This window comes from Ursus americanus, chromosome 33, assembly GCF_024610735.1.
Source record: "Ursus americanus isolate L20-20 chromosome 33, mUrsAme1.1.p, whole genome shotgun sequence".
Classification (NCBI taxonomy): Eukaryota; Metazoa; Chordata; class Mammalia; order Carnivora; family Ursidae; genus Ursus; species Ursus americanus.
The window spans coordinates 31,877,985-31,883,984 of record NC_142159.1 but is presented as its reverse complement, the minus strand read 5'-3'; positions in this window follow the sequence as shown (position 1 = coordinate 31,883,984).

Below are 6,000 nucleotides of genomic sequence, written 5' to 3'. Positions count from 1 at the left end.
AGATTCCATATATATATTCCATATAAATAGATGAATGGATAGAAAAATAGCAAATATTCCATATATATGGAATATATATATACATATATATGGAATATATATATATATATTCCATATAAATTGACCAATGTGGAATATTATGCAAACATAAAAAGGAAAGAAATCTTGCCATGTATGACAACCTATATGGACTTTGAGGACATTATGCTAAGTAAAATAAATCAGACAGGGAAAAACAAATACTCACATGTGTAATCTGAAAAAGCCAAATTCAGAATCAGAGAATAGAATGGTGGTTGCCACAGGATGGGAAATGGGAAGAGTTGGTCAAGGAGTACAGACTTCTAGTTATAAGATTAATAAATTCTGGGCATCTAATGATGATTACAGTTAGCAACACTGTGTTATACACTTCAAAGTTGCTAAGAGAGTAGATCTTAAGTGTTCTCACCAAAAAAACAAAATGGTAATTATGTGAGATAATGGAGGTGTTAACTAACTTTAGTATAGTAGTCATTTCACAAAATATGTGTTCAAACAATCACCTTGTACATCTTAACCTTATACAATGTTATATGTCAATTATATCTCAATACAGTTGGAAAAAATATCCTTGAGGACAATAATAAGGTCTTAGTCTTCTCCTTAGTACCAGTTTTCAGTCAGTTATAACACTGTGGTCTGGAAATACTACTTACCAGTTTGAGAAATAGACTGGTTCTCTCATTGTTTCATTTATGCCTATCTGCCTATCTATCATCTATCTATCCATCCATCCATCCCAGATCTTCTATACCTGATATGGATACAAGTGACTTCAATATTTCTGTATTTATTGTTAAATTTGGTACTTTATTCCTTACATACTTGAACAAAATTATAGTAAGTGCTATATAAATAGTAGATGCCATTATTATAGCTCACTCAGTAAATACTTCATTTTACAATAATTCATTCAAAAAATTATAGGAGAAAAGATATAAATTTCTTCTGAAAACATGGTTAAAATCAAAACTCAAGTTCTAAGCTGATAAAATTCTTAGTAGTAACAATAAAGCTGACAATACTTACTCAACCAGAAAAGTAGTTGACTTATCCCAATCTTACTCAAAGATTTCTGTTAGGTGACTTTAAATATCTCTTCTCATATACAAAAATGTGTACCTCATTTAACTGAGATAAAGATGCTTTCAATTTCCGTTTATAAAATAATGGCCCTAAAGACTTTAAAACAAATAGTTAACACCAGTATGATTTATGGTGGGGATTTCAACAAAACTCCATCACAGATAAAGGTCAAAGTGATAAACTTATGTTCCTAATGACAGAGAGTTCCAGAAACAGAGGTAAATCCAAGGTCTGTATACATAATCATGGAATGATAATGTGCTAGAGAACACCTGCATTATAACTCTGGCAGAAACCCTGCATCCCAAATGGCTAAGCAGGGAGCAGAGAATGAAAAGATGTTGATCACAACATAGTTACCAACACTCCCTTCACTGCCCCCCCCAACAAAAAAAAGGAGTAATCCAGATTTATCAGGCAGTCATGGACATTTTTTTTAAAGGAAGTTTTTTGTTTTTAATTTATTTATATTGCATTTTCTTTTAATTTCTGGAAGGATGAATGCACTTACAATAAGTTTTAGCAAACGTATATGATATTTGTAATGAAATGGAAATAAGTAATCTTGACAGAATTGAGAAGATTTTTAATCAAAACTTCTAAGTTAGAAATAATACGTCTTGTTTCTGTGATAACATAACCTCTACTTATTCTCATTTTCTTTTCTGTCTTCTTTGTGTAGACCACTCATTATACACATTGGCATTAGCCAGGTGTGTCTTCTTCCCTTGACTACTTGTTTTTCCCATTCTGTGGATTTAACACTTTAGCCATGTGTGTGTGTGTGTGTGTGTGTGTGTGTGTGTGTGTATGTCTATACTTACAGATATAGAATATATCAGAATCCAGTGTCTCTGTAAGGTATCATTCACAATGTTGGATATAATCCCATATTATTAGCTATACAAAGAAACCTTAAAATGTAACTAATACTCAGAATAAAAGGCAATCAATGAACAACTCTATAAATATACTAAAAACCACTAAATTATAGACTTTAAATGATAAATTCTATCATATGAGTAATTTCTCAAACTATTTCAGCAATAACAAGCAATCACTGGGGTTTCTGAGATGATGCATATGTAATTAGCAGACAAGATTTTAAAAGCATTTATAATAACTAGGCTCAGTATGTAAATTAAAATACACACATAATGATTAAACACATAAATCTTAGCAGAAAAACTGAAATGTTCATTGAAGAACCAAATGGAAATTCTAGAAAAAAGTATAGATACATAGATCTTATGTATATGTATATTCCATGTACTTATATCTACATTTATAACTATCTCTAGTAAAGTTTTCAACCATAATCATTCTCTACTTGAGACTTCCGTAATAGACACAAGGGTCCAATGGCCATCTTCACTTTGTCTCATATGCACCTTGAAGTCAACACATTTAAAACTGAGCTTAACATCTTGTCTAAAACTCCACCTTCTGTATACCTCCACAGAAACAGCAGATTCCACCCATCCCATCCAATATGGAAACTGAGATTGACCTTTGATCTCACATTTTTCTTCTCCACTCACATCTAAACAATCACCCAGTGCACACAGAGTTTACTTTCTTAGTTTCCCTTTTCTTTCTTCTGCATCACTACTAGATCTATCATGGGTAATTGGGGGGAAATCTCCTTTGTTCTCTTCTGCCTCTGGTCTTATTTCTTTAAATCCATTCTCTAAACAAAGCATAGTTACAAACTGAAATATAACTATACTACGGTTATGATCAGGTATTTTCAATGACTCTACATATCCTTTGAATTAACTCCAATCTTCCTATATTATGTGCAAAAGAGAAGATACTTCCACATCCCCTTCTTCAACTGGAAGAAAAAGACGGGAAAGGGAAATTTTAACTTTAAATCAACTAGGAATCTTGACTATTTTATGGGACTGGGCATTTTAATAATTGACTGAAGGAACTGACTAGAAAAATCATGAGGGAAACTCCATCTGAGTTTCAGCTGGAGAAAAGAGAAATGATTAGCCTCATCAAATGAATATAAAGAATAATAAGAGGAGGATCAGAGTCATGTATACTTTCATTCCAAGGAGGATGGATTTGATACACTAGTTATATGTGCAATTTTTTATACTTGATACAAGCTCTGTACTTCATGTTCAATAAAAAAAAGAGAAAGAAAAGCTTTATCCTCAGTTTAGAATGCCCTATCTCCTCCTTCTGCCTTACTTGAATAATTACTCTTCATTCTTTAAAACACAAGTGGTGATTTTACTTAGCAATTCCTGATTATTCAAATCTTAGTTTGTATTCTGCATCCTTGTTCCCGTCATACCCCTTGATCTACACATGCCATCATCCTTACAGTATTGGATTTTGACCATGTGTTTTGGTTCTGACTATTCCATGAAATCTTTAAAGTCAGAGAATATGGCCCATTCATCTTTGTGTTTTCAAAACTGCAAACTGGACCTGAAATATTAGGTTATCGATAAATAAATGAAATGATGTTGCAGAGAAGGAGAGACAAACGGAACTATCAACAACAATAGAGAAGTAGGTATGATTATTTTTCAGAGGGGATGAAGAACTCCATCTGGGGAAGTTCATACTGGAATGGCAAAAGATCGTTTTTAAAAATAGAGCTTCCTACAGACCTAATAAGCACTAGTTGAAGTTAAAACAGCACAAAAAGCTAGTTAGCACAATATCATTGGGATGCTTTGAAATTGCACTCTCTTTAGATACAGGAATCTGAACTGGAAAGTCTGGGAGTTACAAAAAATAGAAGGTATGGTCCCTTCACTCCTTAACATCTCTGTAACCATGCACCACCTTTGGGGAATAATCCTCTTCTGAGAAGATCCATCTGATGACTGAGATACAGAGAATACAAGTGATACTCTCAATTGCTTAATAATGAAACTAAGACAAAACAAAAAACCTATCTTCTCTAAGGAAAATAACCCAATGCTTTGTGTGAGAGAATATAGAACTAAGGAATGATTTAGCTATAGAAAATGCAAGTATGATGATTAATTCAGTTCCTCTCAGAAGAAAGGAATGTCTTATGATACCACATACAGAAAACCCAAAAGACTACCAAAAATCTATTGGACTAATAAAGGAATTCAGTAAGATCACAGGATATAAAAATCAATATACAAAAATCCATTACATTTCTATACACAATAAAGCAGCAGAAAGAGAGATTGAGAAAATAATCCCATTTACAATTGCACCAAAAATAATAAAATATCTAGGACTAGGGACCCCTGGGTGACTCAGTCAGTTAAGCGTCTGTCTTTGGCTCAGGTCATGATCCCAGGGTCCTGAGATGGAGGCCCATATCGGGCTTCTTGCTCAGTGAGGAGCCTGCTTCTCCCTCTACCTCTGCTCCTCCCCCTTGTTTGTGCGCTCTCTCTGGCAAATAAATAAGTAAATCTTTAAAAAATATATCTAGGAAAAAACTTAACCAAAGTGATGAAAGTCTATACTCTGAAAACTAGAAAACATTGATAAAAGATATCAAAGACAACACAAACGGAAAGATATTCCATGCTCATGAATTGGAAGGACAAATATTGTTTAAATGTCCATACTACCCAAAGAAATCTACACATTAAGTGCAAACCCTATCAAAATACCAACAGCATTTTTTACAGAAGTAGAACAAACCAACCTAAAATTTGTATGGAACCACAAAAGACCCTGAATAGCCAAAGCAATCATGAAAAAGAAAAACAAAGAGGAAGTATCACAATCCCAGATTTCAAGTTATACTACGAAATTGTAGTAGTCAAAACAGTATGGTATCAGCATAAAAATAAACACATAGATCAATGGAACAGAATAGAGAGCCCAGAAATAAACCTGTAATTATATGGTCAATTAATCTTTGACAAAGGAGGCAAGAATAAGCAAAGGGGAAAAGAGAGTCTCTTCAACAAATGATGTTGGGAAATCTCTATGCAAAAGAATGAAACTGGACCACTTTTTTACTTGGTACACAAAAATAAACTCAAAATGGGTTAAAGACCTAAATGTGAAACCTGAAACATAAAAATTCTAGAAGAAAGCACAAGCAGTGATTTCTCTAACACTGGCCATAGCAACATTTTCTAGATATTTCTCCTAAGGCAAGGGAAATAAAAGCAAAAATAAACTATTGGAACTACATCAAAATGAAAAGCAAAGGAAATGACCAACAAAACTAAAAGACAACCTAATGACTGGGAGAAGATATTTACAAATGACATAATCAACAAAGGGCTAGAATCCAAGATATATAAAGAACTGATACAACTCAACACCAAAAAAAACAAATAATCCAATTAAAAATGGGCAGAAGACATGGGAGGTTACTCAAAAAATTAAAAATAGAACTACCATATGATGTAGTAATACAAAAACACCAATTCGGCTAGATATATGTACCCCTATGTTTATTGCAGCATTATTTACAATAGCCAAATATCGTCAAGTGTCCAACACTAGATGAATAGATAAAAAAGTGGGATATATATATACAATGGAATATTACTCAGCCATAGAAAAGAATGAAATCTTGCCATTTGCAACATGAATGGATCTAGAGAGTATAATGCTCAGTGCAATAAGTCAGAGAAAGACAAATACCATATGATTTCACTCATATGTGGAATTTAAGAAACAAAACAAAGGAAAAAAGTAACTAACCAAAAACAGACTCTTAACTACAGGGAACAAACTGATGGTTATCAGAAGGGAGTTGGGTGGGGGGATGGGTGAAATAGGTGACAAGGATTAAGAGTACATTTATCACAATGAGCACTGAGTAATGTATGGAATTGCTGAATCACTATATTGTACACCTGAAACTAATATAACACTGTATGTTAACTATATTGAATTAAA